Genomic DNA, 26,724 nt, shown 5'->3' on the forward strand with positions numbered 1-26,724 from the left:
ATTCAAGATGACAACTTCTGCCCCATTACATCAGGCAGAGCCATTACCTTATGTCACAGAGAAGACATAAACATTACTTTCACACAGTTTTTGCACTGGATCTTTGTTCCTTTCTTTCCCCATCTCTCTCTTTTGCAATTTTCTTAACTGAGTATTACTTTGTCCAAAGACACATTATCACAGTGTAGGCAGAGAAATAAGTTTCTGAGCTCAGACCTGCAGCTGTTTCTACAGATCAAACAGAGTCATTAGTCAAAATTGGATGGGTGTATGTGAAGAAAAAAAATTTAATGTTGCCAGCTACACACCTTTTTTCTTCACCTCTAAAGAATATTTGCTCCCTTTCTTGCAGAAAACTTATGTTACTTTTTATTGTTTAAAGGAGTATCTTCTCACATTCCTTTCCACAACCTGTTATAACAAAAATATTTCTGCAGTTTTCTGCTCAACATTGACTGACTACTAAGATCACAACCTGATCAATGGCACTTCCTACTTTTTAGAGGAATATAGGTAGAGCACAGGCTCAGAGGACTGTAATACAGATATTGAAACATCCTGTTTTAATGTGACAACCAAGACCACTTTTCTATTCCATGAAAAAGAAAAAAAAAAAAAAAGTAGGTTTTTGTGGTCCACATAACTGAAATTTGGGTGGAGGAAGCTTTCAAAATAAACTCTCCACCGTGACCTTTGACACCTCACAAGAGCCTCTTCTCCAGAGGCAGAAGACCTGCACAGCTACAGGCTATGATGCCAGAGATGAATACATCCCCTCCCAATACATGTATATATTCATGTGCTCATATATGAGCAAGCAAACATCCCCCTTTGAGCAGGGCACAGCACATGTGAGCATCTGTGTGTTACTGATATTTCTGTTTCTTCCGTGATAGAAAATTATACACCTAAAGCACAGCTCATTTTCTACTTCCATAAGCAGTACAATAGATCACCTTATTATTCTGCCACAAATTGAGTATAGTTTTCACTGTGATTCCTCAAAATGCAGACAGCCTCTTTCACTCACAAATGAGGCAGCACACAATGCCTGCCAGAGCCAATACTCCCACGTACCAGCATAATGCTTCACTAAGTTGAAGAAAGAAGCTTGTCAGCCTTTTGTGGTTGTCATTTAGCTAAATGAAAAGTACAGAGATACTTGCTTGGCAGGCTGTTGATCTTTGAATACCAACTCTTTTCCCCTTCTAAAAGTCTCCTGTTTCCTCACTAGAAGCACAGGTGGAGGTTTGGCAGCTTCTGTTTTGGATGTGCTGCATTTCAAGTTTCTGCTCACTCTGCCTCCATTATCCCATGGCACAGAAAGCCAGAAGCTTGGACAACAGTGTCCTCAGCCATGCTGAGCTACCCCTGTGTTGCATCCCTACTGGGAAGTCCAGTAGAGCCTATGAGCAGGCTAAAGCAAGGCTATTATGCAGCAGGTTTTTAGTACTGGGGTATTGCATGTGCTGGAGGAAGAGATACACAGCATGCTGTAAAGAACCAGATGGCTGCTGCACACACAGCATGCACATCTTGCTTTAGATGCTGGATTGTTAGGACCCCAGGATACTTCAAATTATGTCAAATGTTGAGCTGGCTTTCATCTGGCTTCCAGAGTAGGAAGGTGAAAATGGCTTCTCTGCTGCACATATTTGCATACAGCACAGCAGAAAACATGGTCCTGGTTTGGGGCTGTTTTCTAATGCCATCCCTCCTCATCCAGAAGAAAGGGAAGGCCATATTTCAGTGCTGTGTATTATGTCCAAGGGAGAGGTGGAGGGAGAAAAAACAACCCTGTCCATTGGCTCAAGAAGAGTGCCTTGACAGGAGCTGTGGAGGACAGCCCCAGGAGTGATGGCATTGTGCACCTTTCCTATAGAGAATATTTAATATCATCTCCCCATCAGTAGTTCTGTGCTCCTTTCCCAGCTCACTGCCCCATCCCACCCCAACACCTCAGTCCTGCATTTGCTGGCTGCATCTCTATAACCAAATAGCATCATTGCAACTCCCTGGCTGCTTCTCTAAACCAGAATTTGTAATCATTCTTACAGGTCTGTTTTAATTGCAATTTCTGATGATAACAAGGAAACAATAACTTTTCTTATCACCAGCTTTGTGACTGCAATGTTTACAGTTTTACTTTCAAATGCAGAAAAAAGTATGTCCAGTCTTTCAAGGGACAAGTCAGTCTGCAAGAGATCGTGTTTTGGAGTAGAATTATTTCAGTGGATTAGGTGAGCAGAACTCAGGTCCTGGAGGTTAATGTTTTAGAAATGGTTACCCATGGCAAATTGCCTGCATCCTGGCATACAATCACAAAATAGCATGTCTAGCATCTAGGAGTGACCAGCTTTATTCTACCCACTGCTATTTCTTCTTGTTTATCCACCACTCAGATATTACCTTCCAAGGCTTTTCCGCCTCCTTTTTGAAATATTCCCATTGCAAAAAACATGGTCATGTTATTTCTTCTAATTCAATAAAAAAATATGGTACATCAAAGCCTTACTTCTGTTGCAATCATATTTTCATATGCAGAACAACACATGTGGCTTTATACACAGCTACAGACAGAAAGAGAGATGCCTCACTCTCCCCCTCTCCTCATGTTCAATTCTCATTCATATATGCTCAACAGAATATAGCACATTTCAAAGTATTGTAATATAGCTCCTCTATCTCTTTATAGTAGTACATTCTTTTTATTTGGTACTATTATCTCTAGAGGCTGTAAATAAAATGCATCATGTATAAGTCAATAAAAGACAACAAAATGAAAATATGCAAATAAATCAGGAAAATATGTAAATAAAACAGGACTATTTATTTATTGCCAGAACTTGCCAGCTGTTGAAAATAACCTGTTGCCCCTTCAAGCTGGCTGACTAGACAGTAATCTAGAAAAAAAAAATTCAAGTGCCAAGCAGTTCACTGTATGATTGAATATTTATTATAATGGGCATATTATCACCTAGGCAAATGAAAAATGCCTCTGGCATGTGGCAGTGAGAAGCAGCCAGACCAACTGAGAAAGTCTTTAATTTAGAACTAAGGACTCCTAGATAGATTTTTAAATGGACTTCAATTAAGGTACTCCAGCCAGGAAGGTCCATTGTAAGTGGGTTTTTTATTAATTCTGATGGCATGAGTAGCTCAGTATTTCACTGTGAATTTCACAAGTGTTATATAAAGGAATTATTGATTACAACTGCTAAAAGTCACCTAACATAATTATCTTAGTGCTTCCTTTCAGGGTACCTCAGATCTCATCTAAAGATTCCCTCATTAAAAATGGATAATGTATGGCAGGATTTCTTATCTCTACTTTTTCTCCATGTGGAATTTTTCAAGACTCTTTTACACTCATGTCACCTTCTGCTGAGTCCACTGCTCTATAGCAGTATTTTGAGCATTTATCCTTCACATCTCCTGATTCTTGTTCCTTGAAATATTTCAGGCTGATCTGACTCTGGCTGTGCTAAAGCACACCACATTTCCTGAGCCTGCTGAGGCAACCAGAGAGCTTGAAAGCACAGCTACCCACAACCTGTGGTGGTGAGAGGAGAGCCTACAAGGAGCTATCTGCTCACACAAGACTCCTTTTTCCTTCGTCTTTGGTTTCTCCCGAAGTATTTGTAGACTCCTTTGGATATGACAGTCTTTGATTAATACATAAAGTTCTTCAGTCCATTTTGATTTATTCATCTGTGATCCTTGTTTTTTGTCATATTATTACTACCTCAAGAAGACTCTCATGCAGGCAATGCTGCATAACATGGCTTTGCTTGGAAATTCGTAAGTCAATATCAGTGTTGTGGAGCCACTTAAATTCCCTACTTTATGGTGGTACTGCTGAGCACTCAGTATTTCTTGAGCTGCAGAATTGCCACTGAAGTGTTTCTAAGGTGATCAAGGATCCTGATTGTAAGAGCTGTTTTGCTTGCTCATGCTTTTCTCCTTATACTCTTTCTAGTTCAGTCACATTTCACTCCACATAGACATACATGGCACATATCTGCTGAGTTCTTCCAAGAACTAGGCAGTCACATAAATTCCCATTCCAAAATGATGTGAACTTGCAGAAACAACTCCATATCTAGGGCAACATTGAGTGAAGATGGCTCAGCATGCTACAAATTACACTTCCCATAGCTAGCACAGCTCCTTTCTGCTGCAGGGGAAATCATTTCCTAGGAAGACAGGAGGTGTACCAGCACTGCCTTCCCTGAGGGTGATGCACAAGAAACAAACACTGCTGGCTGCTGCTCTGAGCTCTACATGCTCTCTAGGGCTATAGCTGCTGTGGGAAAATATAGGCTTCTGAGCTGCAGTTTAACAGGAACTAACAGCATCTGAAATAAAAACAAAATAATAATCTGTAATAATAATAACAGTGATTGAAAAAAGAACTTACTGGGCTGCTGTGACTTAAAAGTTGGCCCCAATTCCCAGCTGCAGTCATACCAAGTTGAGAAAAACACAGCTCCAAGTTCCAAGAACAGGACACAGTAAGTAATCTTAGCCCTTGGGAACTGGTGATTCAGGATATGAATTAGTGTGTTCTTAAATGGAAACAAGTACCACTTTGCTTGGTACCAGTCCTCAGAGGCTTGGGCCCTAAGTTCCTATGGGGATATTTCCTAACCTCCTTTCTTGTCTCTGCCCATATAACCAACCTCCAAACTTACCAGTAGACTGAGTACTCAAATAGGCACTCCAGCTGGTTTTGTGGCTGATTTACAGGAGTTAGAGAGGTTTCCTTCTGCTCAAGCTTCATCCTTAACCTTACCCATCATTTGCATACTGTCTTGTCTTCACCTGGCTAGTTTAATTTGAAGAACACATTTTCTTTCTTGCCCTGTAAAGAATCACCTTTCAGCTACTTCACTGTCATCTCTTCAATTTGAAGTCTGCAATTACAGTATGACAGCTGCATGACTGAGGTTAAAGAAAAGCCAGCAAGTCTGATTCATTGGTGGAAATTTAGAGCCTTCTAAAACTAATAAGCAGCAGAGTAGAGGGAACTGGTGCAATTGAAGTGAGAGCTCTGGGGCTTTCTGTTCCCCTCTTAAAAGGAGGAAGAGTGGGAGGTCAGGCAGAAAAATGAATTTTAAGATGCCTGGATAAGATTATTTGATAGATGATTTGCTACTATGCTCTAACTGCAATGGTTCTACTGCCTTTAGCATTCTGAAAATAGGGATCATGAGGCTGAAAGATAAAAGGCAGAGTGTTCAAGGGGAGAAATGGCAAAGGATGAGGCAAAAAAAAAGAGAGGAAAAAACAGAAATTAGATTTGTGGTTCACATTATATGCTTTTCACTACAGAGTTTATTTCTGTGTTACGTGTTCTGGCACCTTTGTGGTTAATACATTACTTAGAGAACTGCTATGTTTTTACAATTATATTAAAACTATAGCTCATAAATCTAGTATTAATTCCCAATTATTCAAATTGTGCCTTAAGAAACTAGTGCTAAAGTCTTCCTTTTCTACCAAAGTGGTTCTACTCCCTGTACACAGAAGAATGAAAAGCAAAGAGTATTCAAATGGGTTTGAGAAGGCACATTCTCTGTGCCATCCCCCCTGCATGGGGACTTTATGAGACAATCATGCTGGCTGCTAAGCACTCCACCACTGAATCTGTAATTATATCATTATCCAGTTGCTAAACAATGTGGACTTTGAGTGCTTTCATTATTTTCTGCCAACTCATCATTTCAGTAATTTGCTTCTCAGATGCACCTTATATAACCTAATTTAAAAAGAAAATAGGTTTTCTTTTTTCCATTGGACCCCTGGTTTTGTCACATGCTGGGAGATATAGATGTCCCATGTGCAGAGAGAGGTGACAGCAGTGGCAATGTTTAGGTGAGTTGTAGTAAGAACACTATGGGATGGCAAAGTTGAAAGAGCCAGTTAGCCTTCTCTGCCTCCAGAATTATCCTATTCTAATATTCCACTATTGCAGATCTCTTGATAAGAAATTCACAGGCTGTAGTCTTGCAAGGCAGACTTAGTTTTAAGGAAAAAATGTGAAATCTGCTTTAGAAGATATTGTTGAGTCTCTGGTTTTCACTCTAAGGCTGTCACAACACAAGAAGATGCTGACATTTTGCTCCTGTCTGCATGACACAGCTCCAAAGTTAGTTTACTACAGCAGTCTGGATATAAGCTCTTAATGCAACTAATTACTCTTAGATGGTAAAATCTCTATTCTTTCACTACACCTTGAAAAATGCCTATTAAAATATACTTGAGACAAATGTAATTACTTATTTCCTTTGTCACTTAAAACAAGCTAACCAGATGGCATGGAACAATCTCAGAAAGAGTCTCTCAATTAGATATTTAGATTTAATTAATATACAGTAACTAGCTCATTAAGTTAAATGATTATTTGAGACTAGTAGTAACCTCTTTTATTTTATTATAGTTTCCATTTGCTGTAGCTGGCAGAGCAATAAACTACAGCTCTGAAAGCCAGCAAACAAAATGTTTTACATGTCCCATTTTCAACTGGGATAGAGCTAATTTTCTTCCTAGTATCTGATACAGTGCTGTGTTTTGGAATTAGGATGAGAATAATGTCAATAACACAGGGATGTTTTAGACACCTCTGAGCAGCATTTACACAGTCAGGACCTTTCCTGCTTCTCACACCATGCCACCAGTGAGTGGACTTGGGGTGCACAAGATTTTGGGAGGGGACAGAGCCAGGACAGCTGACCCCCAAGTGACCCAAGGGATATTCCATACTGTATGCCAAGATATTCAGAATATAAAGTAGGGAAAAGCTGGTCAGGAGTACTTCCTTGAAACTGGTTGGGCATAGTTTGGCAGGTAGTGAGTGATTGCTTTGTGCAACATTTGTTTTGTATGTTCTAATTATTTTTTATTATTATTATTATTGTTATTGTTATTATTAGCCCTTCCTTTTTTTTGTGCAATTTAACTGGCTTTATTTCAACTCATGATTGTTGCTGGGTTTTTTCATCCATTTCCCTCTCCATCCCATGGGGGGTGGGATGGTGATTTAGCAGCTGTGTGCTGTTCAGCTGTCTGCCAGGCTAAGCCATAACAAACATTTATCATCTCTGATCACCTCTGTGGTGAAGAAGATGAGAGTAATTCTGTGGCATTTCTGCAAAACAGCATAGTAAGAAAATTATTTAAAGAAGAAGAAATCCTACCAGTGTCAAGTTAGGTGAGTATAGGAAGTTGCCAGCCTCAGGAAACCTCACAGCCTGCAGAGCATCCCAGCAGTTACTCACAAGGAAATGGGTTCAGCCTCTAAAGCAGCTCCCAAGTCCCATCCACCCTGAGAGAATGTGGCAGGAGAAGGAACCCAATGCAAGACACTGAGAGACTGAAACAAGAGGAGCACCACGAGGTCAAACTTGTCAGTCTTCCACAATTCCACTGATTTCTTGGCAGCCACCTGAGAAGCACAAACCTAAGACATATATATGTGTATCTGTATTCAATTTCCTTTTGAGCTGTCAGTAAAACACTGAGGGTGTCATGGGTATGTGCAAGCTGAAGCAGCTCTGTGCAAACAGCACCTTTTAAAAATAAAAAAAAAAAAAAAAAGAAAAGTCTTAAGGTAATTGTTAATTACATCTGCAGATGACACAATATCATTAGCAGCATGTTAGATCCCAAGTATGGGGAGGGAAAAATTCTGTCTCACTACCAAACGAAAGGCATCAAGACATTATATTATAGAAATATTTAATTTAATTTCATTTAACTTGCTTGTATAGCATTCACACTCTTGGTAATCTCCCTAACTCTTTCTTTCATTCAAGACTTCAATATTTTAACAAGCTAGAGTCTTAGAGTCCTTTTAAATTATTAAATGCGAATTAAATCTACTGTCTTGAACCTTTTTAAAATATAGCATAAAAAATGATGCACAGTTTCTTTCAAAAGCCATTTAAAAAAAAAACAAACTGTAAACTACTTTCTAAACATTGTAATGATGTTCATCTAAAGCAATTACAGCTTCAATTAACTGCAATTTCATCATTTTCATGCTTGGAAAAAAAGTTTCTTTTCCTTAAAAAATCCCAAACATACAAGTACCTTGCAATCAAAATTAAGCACTTGTGATTATCTACTTGAATGCTGGTAATGGAATAATCGAAATTTGACCCTTCCTCTACTACACATCAATGCTAGTATAATGCAAGTCAGATCTGTACATTTTTTTTCTCATAAGAGTTGAAATAAATAGGACCTTTAAAATAAGTTTCCGATTCTCCATTAAACTGACAGCATGGAGTCTGAAGACTAAGTAATGGAAATGAGTGTTTGTTATGCAGCCAAAAAATGTATCTAGTATGCCCAAAGCAAAATAATTGTCATTAAGAGAGACCTCTGGAACCTGAACTTAAAGGTCACCAAGTTGTGAGGAACTAAAGCAACTTGTAACAATGAGAATATAATCTACCACTTCTTCTGCACATAGCCCACCTGCCAGGCAAGCAACCTATCTCAGGTATGAGCATTTTCACAATGACATTTTATTATTAATTCACTGCTGTTTCTGTTGAGCACCTGTAAAGTGTCCATTGTATTTTTTTTAAATCCAGTGATAGGGGCAAAAAGCAGCATCTCAAATCCTTCATATTTTCCTAATATCCCTCACTCACCATGAGCCTTACCTCAGACTTAAAGGTTTTCCAGATTATCTCTTCTCCAATGGATGAGGAGAACCTTTTAGAATCCTGGATCAGATATTTTTCAATTATTATGGCAAAGGCCATTGCCACATGCACTCAGTAAGGCAAGAAACACCATGTTGGAGCAGCCCTGTATCTCATCATTGCCTGTGACATGCACTTGTCACTCAGAGCAACACGAAAATATTTTACTGTTAAGGTAAAATATAAGAACAGTACACCAAGAAATAGATTTTCTCATGTTGCCAGTCCAACATTTACAAAAAGATTGGATCATTCAGGCAGGTCTTTTACTGGACATCTGTTTGAAAATTAATGAAGAATAGTTCCTGATGTGAGCCTACTGGCTAACATTTTGACATTCACACAAGCATGGCAAATGACAATTACTTTGAAAGGTACATATCTCTTTTTTTCACATATTCAATCAGCTTTAGGTATCACACATTCTCTACTAAATCTCTGTTCTGCAGGACTGATTCATATCTAGTGTAAATCAATCTGGATTGAATTAGTGTAGCTAATTTACACTGGTATTCAATCCAGAGCATTGATTTTGTACTAATATACTGTATTTCTATACCATAGAAATACAGTTTTCAGCTTGACATAGTACTGTATTTTGCATCTCTTCAAGGAACAAGATTAAGATGTGATTCATATTTTTTGAGCTCTTTTCATATCAAGCTCCTATAAGCATTTATCACTTGTACAGGGATTCCTGCAGATCTTCAAAAGCACCAACAGCACCAGAGCATCCAACAAGACAGCTGACTAGAATCATCTGTAAATTCTGACTCTGTGTATTTATAAATCTTGTTGCTTAATTTTAAAACCAACCAAATAACTCTAAGATTATAAAAACAGATAAACAGCTATAAGATTTCCCACAGACGAAAACTGTTGTTCTTCCCTTCCCCCATAACCATAGACATCCTTGGGGTCAGCCAGCTCCCCTGCCTCCTAAAAACTGAATATCCAGGCATCCTATTCACAAGCTGCATCAGCAGATGGAAACCCCAGGTCCTACCAACAGCAAACTCATGAGCCAGGCCAGCTCCATCACAATCACTTTGAGGATGGAAGAACCAGCCTGATTAAAGAGACAGGGCCTGGCTCACAAGCCTGAAGCTCTGGGGCAATTAAACAGCCTGTCTAATGAGCCATTTGCTCATAAGGACATCCCAAGGAGCTGAGAAGTCCAGAGTATGCATACAGTAAGCCAGAAAGATTGGATATAGTTGTCCAATGTCCCTGCCAGGAAAGGAGCAAAGATAGCTAGAGAAGGAGCAGAAAAAAAACAAAATAAGAAAAATCCTAAGAAGCATCATTATTGACAGCATCTCCTCTGAGTCTTGAAGGAAATGACAGACCTTTGTTTCAATTCATCAAAACACCATTTCTGACAAAGGAATGTTTTGTGAGAATATTGTCTTTGAGTTCAAAACTTTATATATGTTAGAAATAGCAGAAAATCATATTCATATTTTGTTCTTAATGCAGTGCTGAGAAACCTTCTAGGTAGATATAAATGTATTTATCAGCATATGTTTAAAAATGGATAAAAACAAAAAGAGGTGCAAATACTCTTCATGGTTTGATTGAAGAGTCATGAAAGATCAGGTAGTTCAAACAGAAACTCAGGAGGTCCACAAATCAGTGGAAAAATCAGTTCAAAATGCTCCTCCCACTCATTCAGTGTGCATCTCCTTGCAATGAGCGTGTGCCTCACAGCTGAAAATTTACATGATCATGAAAAGCTGTGAAACTGCAGAGCCCAGATACCAGAGACAGGGAATCATAATCAATTCATGCCTTAAGAAGCACAGAGGGAAAAACAAGGCAAAAAACCAAATCAATATGGAATTTCACAGCAAATAAGAGTTTGGACTGAGTAGGACTGATATGTACGAGCAGCTAATTTTACACTATTGGTTCTTGCCTAGAGAAAGAAGAATCATAGATGAGCTGCACTTTGGATTTGATCTAATAAGGGAAACTGTAAGAAAGAGCAAGGTCCTGACCAGTGAGCAGAGCAGACATGCTAGAGAAGTTTCTCTTCTGAGCTGTGTTTGAAGGAGTTTCATGCTAAGGCATCTCTTTTGAAGTATTTTCTGTCTGAAAAAGTAGAGTTTGAGTAGAACACAATAAACCAGGTTAAAGTCTCAGTAGATTATAATCACACTGCAGTCCAGACACTCCCTTCAACCCCAAGGTTTCTAATTGTCTGAGAGGTCAAATAACTTGTGGCCCAAATTTTCAGAAATAACCAAGGCTCACATCTGGATTTGCACTTGAAATAGTTCAATAGGGCCTGATGTGGGACTTACTACAATTCAAGTTTATTTGGAGTTCCCCAAGAATGAAAACTCAAAGAACCTGGACATGCAAAATTCAATCACTAATTATGCAAGAAACAAACCTAAAGAATGCAAAAGCAGAATTAGCATCTTTGTGCCATCCTTACTAGCCAAGGACCAGATTTTCAGCATAGCTTCCCTTCATTCAGTGTCTTTGTCTCAATGGAAAGCATCCTGGGCTTACATTAGTCCTCTGTACAGCAACAGGCTTAGGTTGTGCAGTCCATGCAGCTAATTATAAAATGGAATGTACCTGTATTTCCAGATTTTAATGCCTTAAGACTCATGCCCACCCAAGCACTTCAGTCTCCCAGTTAATCTTTTCATGGAACTGCTAATTTCTGAAATGTTTTCACTTACTCAAGCTCTAATCCCCACTTTAAACAGGATACTGTTAGTGTGGTACAGCATTCACAACCATAAGAACAGATGTCATCAACAATTTAGTATTTGGCTTGCAGCTTTGGTCATTGGGGATCATATTTTCCTTGACAATATTTTTAAAGGTATGTTTTCAAAGTGAATCATTTTAGTCATACTTTCTCTCAAGTCTTACTGATGATCTACATTACATAAATACTTTCATTATATATATATTTAAATTGTATAAAAATAAGCTATATAAATACCTTCTCTTACCTTTTTCTGAGGATCCACCTCTAGCTGGGACAACTGGGTGCATCTATGAACTTAGAAGTGGTGAGGAATATTCTTCTCATGTCATGTAAGAGTAGTACACAATCACCTCCTTACTTTCTACAGGACAGTAACAGACACAACAGGCCAACAATAAAAACAAGGAACAGCAGCCCTGACCTTCCCTGTGCTCCTCCCTGCCTAGGCTATCACCAACAGAGAGGGGAGATCTGGAGAAAGGTTTCCTGCAGGGTGTTCAGGCTACATTCAAGGTGATAGCACAAAATAATTCTGCACTGGAGGACTTCTTCCAGAGATCTGGTTGGCATAAGCATTTATTTTTTACTTCTTTTTCTTTACATCAATTGTGACTGTGGTTCTCATTCACTCTGACCTGACATATATTCATAAAAAACAGTGGGACTACTCTAGTTCATACTCCCTGAATATACTGTGTTGGTTGGGCTTGTCTTTTTATTCTTTTTTTTCACACTGAGTACACTGATTGATATTCTTGTCATAATTCTTAAGATATAAAATTATCACCTTTAGTTATTTTCAGACTGGCCCAACTATTTGTGGGATTTCTTGCAGTCTATGCTCAGAAGTAGCCACCAAGATGACAGACATTTTTAAATCTTCTAATTTTTACTGTCTCATAGCTTTGTCAAGGCCTAGGACAATGAACTGCAATTGAAGAACACTGGAACAGATAGAGATTCATGCTAAGCCTAAGGAATTGACTTGGAGTTAAAGATTCATTGCATATATGGGCATAACATATGTCAAAAGTCTCTCCAGGGAATAAATATATGAAGGCTTAAACTTGCTCTTGCAGAAATCTATGTAGCCATAGCAATAGACACCTCATAAATAAATAGAATAAACAAATAAGAAGTAAAGCCAAGTTAACACACAACATGTCCACAGGTGGGAACCAGACAAATCTCTGATTAAACCTCAAAACACATGCAAACAGAGTCTTCAAGAAGGCAGTTTGGAGTGAATGACCTGTGTAAAGCCACAACACTTAATTTATTTTTTAAAAGTCTGTGTATTCTTCACATGCAGAATTCACATCACTTTTTAGTCTCTTAATTGACTATAATTATCATATTTACATTCCTGAGGGGTTTATTCAGATGGCACCTCAGCTATGGTTTGAAGACAATGAATCTGCACATATAAAACTGAAGGAAAATTAATTCAGTGAAGAAAAATAAAGGCCAGTCAGAGTTTTAATTGCTGATGTGATTGGCAAAAAAAAAAAAAAAAGAAATAATTCCTCTGAAACACAACAGGAGAAAGACAGACAAACAAAGCATAAGGGAAGAGGAAATGAGAATGGAACTATTGTAGGCTGTAAAACCTCAGTCACTGCAAACACCATACCTATGTTATCTCACAAGTTCTTCAAGAAAGAACTCCAAGGTGTTGTAACACTGCCCCAGGCACTGACAGACCTGTGAAGTGCTGCACATCCCATCCCTTCCATTCTGCACAGCACAGACTTTGCTCTGACCTCAGGAAATCATCTTGGTGCTGGACATGGAAAACACAATTTCATTCCAGGATAATTAAAAGCAGGTGATGGATGGCCTAGAGGAGGCAAAATGTGATTTAATCTGCAATTTGACCCATAATAGCTATAAACAAAAGGATGAAGTTACTCAGAAAAACACTTCAGCAGCAAGCTCATAAAAAATTAGTGTTTTATACTAGTCCAATATCAAAACACCATTGAGGGTAATGCTAAGAAAATGTCTGGGGTTTAAGTGATGGCTTTTAAGTGATGGCAATTTTAACTGTCTATATCTAAACTATGGTGCACCTCACTCTATTATTTCCATTCTTGTTCTTGTTGTTACTTCTGATCTTTTACAGACAATCTTTCTTTTTGCCTGATATTATTTTTTTTTTTGCAGAAGACTGTTTTCCTGACCATTTCTCTCCTGACCATGAGACAGGTGGCCCAATTTCCCATTCAGCAGGAAGAAATGCACCATTACAACTCAAGTAAAAATAATAAAAATGTTTCATAAGCAGTAGGCACTACTAGGATTACTGCAGCAATCTGAAGAGTTTGGACTCCTAATTAAAGTAATACAGAGTCAAATATCTATGTATGGTCCAAATGGTTAAAAGTTGTTTCTTCAAACAGATTTATGAATGAAATTTGCAGAGTATCTGTGACCTACATCCATTAGTTGGGTAAAGTATCATAATTTCTGAAAGATGAAAGGGTTTTTTCTACTTTTTCTGACAAAGTTTTCACACTTGTTATAAAACAATTAAAGATGAGGGAGTGAGAAGGGAGGGAAGGATTGCAGGGAAGGCCTCGGACTCCAAGGGGACTCAAAAAGTTGAAGAATCCTCTCTTGTCTCACACTCAGAGAATATTTAATTCTTTTGTGTGAAGTGCAAGGATATCATATTATAACTCCAGAGACTGTCCTGAGAAGTGATCCCCCTCAAACAACTGACAACCTACAGCTGATACTTCAAAACACTGAATAAGGGCCCTAACAATATTCCTAAAGGAAAAAAAAAAAAAAAAAAAAAAAAAGATAAACTGGTCATCACCCAAGTTTTACAGAAAATTGCTGGAGGCACCTGCCTCCCTTGGCAGGATCTGGGGCAGGAATTCGAGTAGATGGAGAATGGGATTTAGGACATATTCTGGTCCTCAGTATTTCACTGTCAGATGCAGTAGGCACCTTCCTGCTCAAACACCAAGTATGAGCAAGATCCCAGCTATACATGCTGGTGGTATTCAGAGGCTTTTTGCTTTCTGTATTCCCCTGAAGACCTCCCTGCAAGGTATCCCAGATCCTGCAGCTCTGTGACTGAAGACTGTTCTCTTACATTCATCACTAACACATTTAAGCCTTTCTTCAGATCTCAGCTTTAGAATTTAAATCTCAGTTTTCAAGCAAATTTGGCATTACAATGTTAATCCTCCCTGAAAGCAGCTTTTCAGTAAAGGACCTGATGGTCCTGGTGGACAACAAGCTGACCATGAGCCAGCAGTGTGTCCTTGCAGCACAGGAGGCTGGCTGCATCCTGGACTACATTGGGATTGCCAGCAAGTTGAGGGAGGTGGTCTCTCCTCTCTGCTCATCCCTGGTGAGAAAAACCTGGAGGAGTGAGCCAGTTTTGTACTTCCCACCATATGAAAGGGCCTGTCTAGGACCTGTATAGCAATAGCACTTTGCCAACAGGTAATAAAAACTAAGTTTTTTCAATTCTAGACAGCAAATGCTAAAGAAGGCTGGAAAATGGATTATGCTGTTCTGCAAACAGAAGTATGCTCTTCTCTGAGGCTAGACTTAACAACACTATGGGAAAAAATGCTTTGCTCAAAAAAGATGTAGATACACCTAAAGCACTAAAAACATTCCTCCTAAGGCAGGAAAAAACTGCATTAATTTAATGATTTGCTAAGAAATCTGAAAAACTCTTCTATCACTGCAAACGACACAGATTTCCTTGAAAATGTCCACAGTTCCAATCTATATGAAGTCTATCAGATAAAGTAAATCCTCAACCAGTTCAAATTTATTTTACACAAGTTCAAAAACATAGAGACATAAGTAGAAAGTGAAATCTGAATGACCCTGAAGGGAAGTTATGCATTTATCTTGACTCCAGATACTAGTTCTCATTCTACTGCAGCCTGAGTCCAATATTTACCTTCATATATTATTAGATTATACAGATATTTGCTTAAAAGCAAATTATTTGATTACAAGGCATATGGTGAGATTTTAAGCAATTGAATTGCTACTGACATAAGTAAAGTCACTCAGGAACAAATGTGTGAAAGTTTAAAAAATATTTTGCATTTTATCTTCTGCCCCTTTTTCATCTCACTTGCCTAAGATGAACGTGCCAAGTCTGTGCAGGAGAGAGCAATACCCTCAAAATCTAATTATGATTTCATAGGTCAAGACATATGTCTACTGAAACATGAAGTTTGTTGTCAGCTGATAAAGCACAAACAATGACATTACTTCCTTAAAAGCAACTTTTAGGAAGATCTAAGAGACAAATTTTGTCTTCTGAACTTCTGAATGTAGTAGTCTAAATTGATTTCAGTAGATCATTCGCTAACACCTGATTGAAGCAGATCCAAACATTCTGGATGCTTTAGGCCTGTTTCTAAGTAGGTAATATGATTATCATTAAAAGTACCAAAACAGAAGCAATAGTAAAGATCTTCTTAGGTCACTTGCCATTGGAACAGACAGATGCTGGAGTTCAGAATGCCTAAAAGCTTATACAATAAGACTACAAACCACTCCAGTGTAAATTTTTGATAAATGGCAACAAGCAGTATCTGAGACACAGAATACAAAATAATTTCTATTCATGTGAAAGTTTTACATAATAAATAACAGACACAAATAATCTTTTTGCTGATGACCATATGTATGTTGCCTTCTAATTGGCAAGCAGTGTCCAAAGTTGTTTATAAATAACAAGCTGTTTAAAATATCAAGAAAAATAGACTTTCTGGTGAAGTGCCCACACAGCATTTTGATAGTACTGTAAAAATACTACACAGAAACTACTAAATTCATGTACTTTAAAATACCTGGAAGGGTTATGAAATACTCTCATACATCATAATACTCCTATACAATATTTATAACATATAAAATGCTGCCATTGCACCATTATTTACAGTAATATATTATCAGGAGAGCCAACAAGTTGTAGATGATGTAAACCATTGTTGGCTGAAAAAGCACATCAGAATATATATATACACTATCCTATATAAAAAAAAAAAAAAAAAAAAAAAAAAAAAAAAAGAAAGTGGGGGAAAGCCCAGTCTATCTGAAAAATAAAGAACCCAAATGTGGGGTTTTGCCTAAAGAAATCTGGGTACCCAAAGAAGGGTCACTTCTTTCAAGCACTAAAGTCATTAGGAATGCCAGCAGAGGTCCATGAGTAAAGGGACAGAGATAACATATGCAGCAGATGCTGCAAGTTTGCTTATTTTCCTTCCTCTCTTGTCATTCCATGGACAAAAAGGGCATCATTGGAATGCCACAGTCAGCAGTAGCAGCAGTTTCTTTTGTATTGGGCAGGTATAAAGTGATCATAAAAAGCAAAACAATCAGGCTTTTATCCCACACTTACCTTCCTGTCTTAAAATCTCTCCAAGCATTTCACACCAAGTTCAAATAAATGACACTTGCTCTACAGCCTAGGTTGATGTTCTGAGAATTTATTTAGCAGCAAAGCACAGATATAGTTCCACTGGATATGATTAATAGGGGTGTATTACTGTGCATATTCTACATTTCAAGCCAAAGCATGTTCATATGAGCACTTAAAAATGTCTAATATCCTTATGACAACACGTGTAAAGCACTGAATGCACCAGTTGCATACAGTTACCACTGACACTATTAAGTGTGTGAGGACAGGCTGAGAGAGCTGGGATGGACTGCAGCCTGTAGAAAGGAAGGATAAGGGGGGGTCTCATCACTGTATACCAATACCTGGAAAAAGGGTGTAAAGACACGGTCAGGCACTTCTCAGTGGTGCCACAGACAGGATCAGAGGCAGTGGACACAAACAGAAACACAGAAGGCTCCATCAGAACATCAGGAAACATGTTTTTGCTCTGAGGATGATCTGGCATTTGGTCATTTGAGGAATGATAGGACTGATACCTCTGGATCCCCTGCTTCCATCCATGGTCAATGGACTACTCCCAGACTGCAAAGACAAAAGGGATATTTCTTTCAGAGCAGGCACACAGAGAAGTGCAGTGGAAAGTCCAACAAACCAGTCTAATACCAGCAATGATTCCATGAAAATAAGTCCTCTGGGAGCCTGTTCTAGGGGGAGAAGATATGGGGAGTCTCAAGAGATGCTGGCATAAATGAGAAATGCTCTCCTGCATTTATTTAGTGCCACTCCATGTTTGTAACATATTCATTTCCTCTTCTGCTTTTGTCATTATCATCCAGTTCCACCCTCCACTGAGTCCAAGGATACTGGGAAGGCAAAATAACATGAGAACAAATTCCCTCAGAAATGGGAATCCAGATATTTCAACTAATAATTTTTTAGCAATCCTAACAAGTCATAAGGAAAACTTCTAATTCTGTCTTCCCATTAGAATCACATTGATCTTTATGCTGTCAGTCAGAATAAACCCAGTATTGGGTGGAATACATCTGCTGAGACAGAGATACCAATTTATGAAGTAGTGACCTCACCTCTTCTTATAATCATTGAAGTGAAACAAGCACTTTTGGATTCCATTTCATCTTGAAAAGAACATCCAAAACAAGTCAGATTAATCTTATCCTAAAAGTACCTATTTCTTTCCACAATGCTTGAAGAGAGCTGATGGCAGCCAGTGTAGGCAGACACTTACATGCAGATGAATGTCAGACTGTGATGCTGATTTATTTACAAAGACAGTACTGGTCTGACCTGATACAAAGGTTGCAGATGAAGTAGATTTTCACTACCATTTGAAATTCTTCTGTTGTTTACAGACCTCTATGTCAACATAACTGAGGATCAGGCATTTCAGCAGGAACATGTCCTCCCAAGCAGGCATCCAGAGGGGGCAGAATGGAAAAAGAAATAGTGACAGCTGCCCCTGCCTTGCTTAGTCTGCTAGAGGACATTTTAGGTTAGAGAGGGATGTCACTAGTTTTAGCATTGCTGCACTTTCAGTTATGGGGAGCTGCTGTAATGCCAGACTCAGGAGATCCCTTGCTAAACCATTTACTGTGTTTCTTGCTGTTACTATAATCAATCATCTTTCTTCAACAGCTGCCTCACCCCTTTAGCAGATTTTCAGGAATTGGTGGGACAGTAGTGGGCACTCCTAATCCTGGTATCCAGTAGGATCACAGACCACAGTGGGAGGGAAGTATTACTGAAAATCACGTGGTTAAAGGTTCATGACCTGGACATTCATCATGCCAAAATATTTTACAGAGTTGTTATAGAACTGGTAGTAAAACAATCCCTGTTGTGTGACAATCTCTGTTTGCCCTAAGCTGTAAATTTCCTTCTTGACTACGATTTCCACAGGAATAAGAGTCATAAGACATGCGAGTTTGAGTATCTCTGTGAAATACATGTATTTGAGGATGCTTTCTTCCTCCCCTTGCTTGGCTTTTCAGCCTTTCTGGGCACTAATATTCTCAGAGAAAAAACCAGAGTGCTGCCTCAGAAGAGCTGTTTCAGTGCCCTCCAGTATCCAGTATCCTTCACCACACCCCAAAAATGCACAGCCCTTACAAGCACAGAGAGGATCAATCTGAATTTTTACTGAAAGGCAGTCTGCTGGCTCTGGCTGAAAAAAAATGTAGACTGGTCAGCAGAATCAAACAACCCTTCTGGGACTGCAATGAAAACAAAGAAATGGCAAAGCAGAAAACGCAGAAACAGCCCTTTCAGGTCAACCTACAGGTCCCAGCTAAGTAAATCAATTTTGAGAATGGAAATCTTTTTTACAAGTATATCATGGCATATTCAACATAAACACACTTTGAGATATCTTTATTTTTTCTCCTGTATTCAGAACTACTCCCTACTATGGACATAATGTCTGCAGTGTTCCAAAAGTCATGGATTTGTCTAATTACCTTCAATTCATACATTTGTTACAGGCTCACAAAAATCTGTGACATTGAAAGACATTATGGAAAGATATCATTTCAAAATTTGGAAGGATCTTAGGAACAGTATCACAATCATTTCAAAGGAACAGAGCACAAAATAATGATGTTGAGATATGGAGGTGGGTAGTTTTTCATTCACCCTTTCTCTTTACACAGCAATAACCAGCATAAGATCAAAAATATAAAAGCTTTCTCTCCTCTACACATCAATAACACATGTCTCATGAATTATTTTTGCAAAGTCTGCTGGTCATGTTTAGTTCTGTAATCACTTCCATTTTATATTACTTTTTCAAAGCAGGAAACATCTGCTTGTTTCATACATTGGAGTCTATGCATTAAGTCCCCAGGAAAATAAAATTCTAGGTCCCACCCAAGTAAACAGGAAAAAATACACTGACTTCTCTGAAGGCCAGAACTTCATATCAAATCTTTGGGTTTCAGCTTAATTTTCAAGGCTGAAAGCTTTCCCTGGACTTGTGAAGACCCAAAACCACAGTTTCCTTCATCCTTAGCCTTTAGCTTTCACATGATTTACGCTAAAAGTGCTCACAGCTGCCTCAATTCAGTTTTTAAGTATTCTTCATGCAGGTAAATGCAACATGAATCTGGAATAAAAGCAAATCTGTTTTCTGTGCTAGTTACTGTTTTTCATCATTTTTAAAGCACCAAAAAGCATATATACTCTATATCCAAAATCAGAAATATCAGATAATGGCACGCAGAAAAAGACCAGTTCTAGGCAAGAGATTTTGTTTGATGCTAATTCTTGGAATTACAACATTATCTCCCTGTCATTTGAATCCAATGTACTGGTTCACCCTTGACCTTTTCTTGACCTATCCCCATTTGTTTTCTCCCCCCTTTCCCTCCTCTCCCTTATACAGATGTGTAAAAGCAACCCAGTCCTGATGATATAAAATGTGCTGGTTTATGTGTTATGCCAACAAGCCTGCATGGTTTCATTTTTCCTCCAAATATGGGCAAGTCACCTTTTTTATGTGCATTCCTTTTATAAAATGATCATTCTGAAAAATAAAACATGCATTATTGGTTTGAGTTAAACATGTCTCAATATGTATTAAAAGCCCATCTACATTGGAAAGTGCTTTCCTCATGGCATGCAGAAGGAAAATGTTTGTTATGATTCAATTAAGAAATCATTTACACATTTGCCCTTATTTTATATGCTGCTTTTAGTGTACAACATTTCTTTACTCAGGAGCGTTCTTAATGCTCTGAAATAGTCATGAAATAAAATTAAATGTTCAAAGTTTTTTCCATCTGGTGGTTACAGATATCACACTTGTGATGCTGAATTTTGGTTGCCAGACCCAAATGTGCAGAAAGTAATTAAAAGTCTTTACTTTGATCATGCAGGAGATGAGAAAAAAGGCTCAGTGTGCAATGTGATGAATGTGAGCTCTTGGAAATATATGAACTATTATGCAGGGAGATACAAGCACTATGGGCTTATGGAATATCCAGAAAATCTTTTGGATCAGTGCTATAAATATAATAGCACTCACTCTCCCAAGAAAATTTGTTTATACCAGCTTACTCCAGTACCAACCAAGAAGGCAAAGGATGAAAGAAACATCTCTCCTCAAAGCAAGCACACAAAGCCAAAAACTGGAAATCTGACAAAGTTGCACCTGCAATTTCCCAGGATTCACAGAACTAATGTCTCACTGACATAGAAAGTAGGGCACCTATTTCCAAGGTTTTTTCTTCTCAGTTGTTGATATGTAACGCTGTGTTCTAGAGGATGAATCTGCCACCTTTTGAAATCCAGTTTGAAAGTCCCTAGTTCACCTCATTCTTGCCTCAAAAGCAAACACTGTTCATGGAGAACTAAAGCCAATGTGGCATTTGGAGGTGTCCCATTTCCCTCAATTAGGCCACTAGCCTTCTCTGTCAGAGCTCCCTAATTCTCATGGAATCTTTGAATTCTCCAGTATTCCTCTAATTACATGACTTATCATTCCCAAACTCTGATTTGTCACAGCAATATGATTAATCTTTGCATAAAGCACATAAAACCATTATCAATGGAACATCTTTTTTTGGAAAGAGAATCATCAACCTCCCTGCCAGCTTTTGAACAAAATTTTTTTTCTGACACAAACATCTTTTTGGCACTTTCTTGTTCTCATGAAATAGCAGAATAAATTCAGTGGATGATATTTAAGTGACATTTACTCCAGTGGTCTCTATGGTGGGCTTTACATTTTCACATCACAGTTGCTGTCTGCATAAATATTTTAATTGAACCAATGTTTACGTAAGAAGACAAGAGACAGCAGCATCCCTCTTTCCTGAGAGGTACTAGCTCATAGAGAGAAGAGCACATGACTGACAGCACACAGCAAACATTACTTGATCCTGTTGATGAGTCACTCTTGAAGCCCTTAGCATTACTCCAAAACTGCAAACCACAGACTATAGTGAAAAGGCAAACATCACCCTGAATTTCTCACAGACATTTGGCAAACTGGAGACATCGTTTACTCCTGCTAGAGCAGGAAATCACAGGCTAAGGAACTGAAAGCAAGTACAGTGACAAACAAAGCAAACTGTAGTGAATGGGGCATAAGAAAGAGGGCTGTGCATCCATTTCACAACTGGGGTCTGCTGCTCTCAGTAGCAGCTCCTATGCATGGACACATTTCTGAGACTATGAGCCAAAATTAACTAAAAGGAACAACTTTAAACAATGCCACAGGCAGCTTCTGACTGCTAGCAAGCTTTCACCAGGCTCACTGAGGTTGGTCTCCTGCAAGACTGCATTTCAGCCAGCCATTGTGCTGCACTGGTGGGAAATTCCAGGGTAATATTGCTCTGAGATGCATGGTCCTATCAGCCAACTCACTCCAAACTCCTGTACCAAATATACATGGGGATGGCCAGTGGAGAGGCCAGGTCTGCTCTGCCCCTTCCACAGAGGTGTCCAAGGAGCTCCCATGACTCCCCAGATGCTTGGAGACTGTACAAGTTGAGGATATTTGCTATCAACAAGGACCCTAAGAGCTTTCCACAGTGATGGCTCTGCAGCCTTCATTGACAGGTAGACATTTCTGGGCACTGTGGTTCACACATCTGCTTCCAGGGGTAATGCAGAGTTCCCTTTCTTCTCCTACACAGCAGAATGCACACATGCTTTGAGCTCAAAGAACTTCAGGCTGACAATGCAGCTCCTGCTCTTTCATCTTTCTACAGTCTTCCCTGGCTAGTTTTGTTCATCTGTAATTTTTATTGTAAAATACCTTAAATTTACTTTATTAAACATATTTATAAAAACATCCTTTTTCCCCCTTCTACTCTCCTGCCTGATTTTCTCTGTTGGCCCAACTTTGAAGCACTAATCCTTCAGCTGACAGCTTTTTATTATAGTTACATAGACACTGTAATTTGAAAGGCCAGGAAATTCCTCTTACTCACAGTATAATGTTTGCTGTCATGGAACTATGCATTGTAAATATAATAAGAATAGGCAAACATGACACTGCAGGGAAATTGGCACAACATCAGTTAAAGTACACAGTAAATGTTGTCCTTTACAGAATGTTTAGGCTGGTAAAGGGCATTGGCAGAGTTGAGCTGCCAAACAAGTTCCTGAGTCCTTATTGGTTTTCAATCCAGAACAGCCAAGAACTAAATCCTATTCTCTCATTTCACCTATCTCCTCAGAAGAAGTTGTGACTGTCCAGTGGTTATCACTTATCCTCTCTATCTTTTAGCCACTCCTGGAAATAATGTTTAAACTATAACTGAGGAGGAACATCTTTTTCCAGCCAATAAATAACCTTCCCTCTTCATCATTTCCATCAGAGTTTATATGCTTCTTTTGTTTTCTGCTGCTTCTTCTGTAATTTCTAGAGTATTCCCACTATATCTTCCCTCTGGCACTTGCCATCAAAGAAACCCAGCAAGGATATGAGTATATATAAGCACCTCAATGAATTAAGGCTATTCTACTCTGTTCTAACTAAAAATATAAATAAAAATATTTTCACCAGGATAAATCCAGAAAAATTCTATGAAATTCACGAAATTCAGCTAACTTCAAGGGTGGATGAAAGAAAAAGAGGAAGTCAGACCAGAAAGGCTTAATCTGATCTCTATGCCTAAGTAAGCAATTCCCTCAGGATAGCCTGAAGTGTATTTCATACACTTGATAAATGTCTGCCTGTCAATATTTGTGTGCGTTGCAATTAAGGTTAGTAGAACTGTAATGTCACTCTTCCACAGAAAATAAATAGACTACAAGCAAACTCTGATGAAAAATATACAATTGGCTGTTAATCTACATACATGAATACGTAGATAATATGTGTAAAATCATAAATATGAAATATGCAAATAATTGTTCTTGCAAGAATTAGCTCACTGCATGAATCTCTCACTTTTCTTTGTTTCGCCCACCCTCAACATCCTGATTCAGAAGTGTTTGGGTGTGTTTAACTTCAGTGTCCTGAAAAGCTCTCTTGAAAGTAAGTAAGAAAGTAAGATCTTGAGGATCTTGGCAGAAGCCCAAATTACAAGGGAAGTTGATCTTTCTAGGAGAACATATTTTCAAATGGTTTCTGTCTTGTTTTTTCAGCACCCTCTAAGCCATGATATCACAATGCAGCATTTTATAAGTTGTGGAAGCAAAGATTTCCTGTTAGAGCAAGCCTGCACACCGCAGGTTATAATGGGATTTTAACTCTACTATTTTGTTCAGAGCTACTGGATTATGACAAAAATGATAATGCTGCTAATGGCAGAGAGGACTGTGACAATGTGACAGTTTCCCCTGACCTTTACAGATAATGTAAAACTACAAAAGGGTGTTGTAAATGTTATGCTTTCAACATCTTTATCTACAGCTGAACCCAGGCTAAAGGAATAAAACTTTTTTTTATATAATTATGCAAATACTGAAGTCTTTCTATCAACACATAGCTAGAAAACTGATTTCATTATCCCTTGATGAGGTCAGTTGGGTAATTTGGGGTTAACCAAGGTGGTAAGTTTCTTATATCAATGCAAATTTTAATTGCAGACAGAATAATTACAAAACCATCACTAGCAAAATTGCAGAACAGGCTTCTTAGAAAAGGTCCCTCAGTTTTGCAGTTCATTTTTGCACAGCCCTTTACTAGTTAATTGGTTTACAATTTAGATGGTTGGGTGAAATTTTCTTGTTGAATTCTAACACATAGTAATAATTTTAAAGATTTTTCCCAAGTGAGAGGATTAGAATAAAAGTCATTTATTTGATTTTTATGTGGTTCTTCCAGACATCTAATTAGAAAATTATTAACTCCCACTGAAGACCTTCAAAATTATAACCATGGATGCTCTTAAAGAACATATGGATAAGAATGTTTTCAAGGAGATCATGAGGGGAAAGTGTTGTAGTCCATAAAACTAGGATGGGTTATTCACACTTGAAAGGAATAAATTTTTTCAGTGAAAAACAGAATGTGAGACAAAATGACTTTGCAAGAAGATCAACTACTACAGACAGAGCAGACATGGAATTCATCCATCATTTCTTCCCTGAAGAGGGTAATTCAGCTGGAAGGATCCAGTCCCCTACAGTCATGCCTATCAGACAAAGCAGTTTAAAAATTAAGTGGATGGATAAAAAGGAATGGCACCTAAATCAATTACACAAAGCAACCCCTTTGACAAGGGAATGAGAAAACAACAGCATTTTTTTCACTGAACTGAGAGAAAGGTTGAGGTGATTATTTTTGGTAAACTGTCCCAAAAATTCTGCAAAACAAAATCATTTGACTGAAATCTTTAATCTGTAATGCGCAAATTTTGTAATAGTTTAAGGGATGGTATGGACCTGGAATTCTACTTTTCCCTTTGGGCATGAAATACAGATGAATAAACATTTCAGGAATTTGATACATCTACATTTTGTTGAAAAATACAAGGTTAGAATCTGCATAATCTGCTAAATTTTGATATATTAATAGAAGCCTATGCTATGTTTACTTAGAAACACTTAAGCTGGTCGACAGTTAAACTAAATGAGAATTTAATTTAGTGATCAGCAAATGATTGCTAGGTAAGAGTTTATGTTGATACAGTATTGCCCTGATTTCTCATCAGACTTCTCTCACAAATAAATATTTGAGGTGTTTTTAAAAATTTTCCACTGCAGGAATATGTTACACCATTATAAATAAACCTTCTGATCATTAATAGAACTAAGAAGCTGCTACATATTGACATGGCAAAAAAATGTATCACCATGAATTACCATCTTACCTAATTCAAGATGGAAAGACTCCAGGGAATTCCAGGAAAGGATGACACTAGCACAGATGAAGCTGCTGGACAAAACTTCAGATAGTAGGAAAAGATACTCTAAAGAGATATTAAACAAATTAGACAGAAAAGCAGAAAAATCTCTTTCAGCAGACAAATTTCAAAGCAGTTCTAAGAGTACACTGATTAAAGTCCTGCAAGGTGGTTATACAATATTGATACAAGTTTTAGTTTTAAAACTAATGTACTGATATTTTTTACTAGATTATGGGTAATAAAAATTGCAAACCAATATAACTACAGATTTTAAATATTCTTAATCACCAAAATAACACAAATGTTAACAATAGAAACAAAAAAATATTATTCGTGGTCATGACAACTATTTAAAGTTCTCCAGATTCCTTCATTTATTGGTTCTTAAGTGAGATTTGGGGTCTAACAACAAGAATTCAGTAATGGAGCATTTGGAGCATTTCCCCAAAATAAAACTCAGAGCTAATGAGTAGTAGGCATTACCATCTTATAGGACCTAGATAGACATAACATTGAGTAGGATAATAATTTCTCTTTTGCTGCTCTTCTGGTTTCAAGATTAGCGATAGACAGGTCCTCACCATGCCCAAAACAAAAAGATCTCACTAAGATTTTGTCTGAAAGTCTGTTCTGTGTAATCCTTCTGCTCCACAGTTTGCCTGGAGAAAAAAAAAAAAAAAAAAAAAAAAAAAAAAAGAAAGAAGGGAAAAAAAAAAAGAAAAAAAATACTTGAATGAGAATGACTCATTATGGATACCCCCAGTTAATACCAGGATCATTTGCAGAGGGTACAGATATATCAGGTAATGGAAAGAAATGACTTTACCACTTCCAAAGCAGGCTACTGCACTTCAGTCCCATGCAGAGACAGAGGAGCATTTCCTCTCTTAGATCACTATTTTAGCCTGTTCACATGCAGAAGATTTTACTGTCTGCTCCATTAAAGCATCTGCATCTGATGTGTTTTTGATTCCTTTCCCTTTTTAAGCTCTCTGAGTTCATTTCTCAGGATTTGATCTTGGAGAAACACCAGACAATCTCTACCCTGCCTGCAAACTTGAA

The 26,724-nt window shown here is 38.0% G+C and overlaps 1 long non-coding RNA gene across 1 annotated transcript in view; it reads right to left on the reverse strand.

The window, feature by feature from the left end:
• LOC130251144 (uncharacterized) overlaps window positions 1–26,323 on the reverse strand; it is a 58,284-nt gene extending 31,961 nt beyond the window's left edge. The window contains exons 1-2 of the long non-coding RNA XR_008840106.1: window positions 26,244–26,323; window positions 25,627–25,725 (exon numbers count right to left, since the gene is read on the reverse strand). This is a non-coding gene — a long non-coding RNA (uncharacterized LOC130251144). The remainder of the gene's footprint in view (window positions 1–25,626; window positions 25,726–26,243) is intronic.
• Window positions 26,324–26,724: the final 401 nt, after the last annotated feature.

The sequence above is a fragment of the Oenanthe melanoleuca genome, chromosome 3 (genome assembly GCF_029582105.1).
Source record: "Oenanthe melanoleuca isolate GR-GAL-2019-014 chromosome 3, OMel1.0, whole genome shotgun sequence".
Classification (NCBI taxonomy): Eukaryota; Metazoa; Chordata; class Aves; order Passeriformes; family Muscicapidae; genus Oenanthe; species Oenanthe melanoleuca.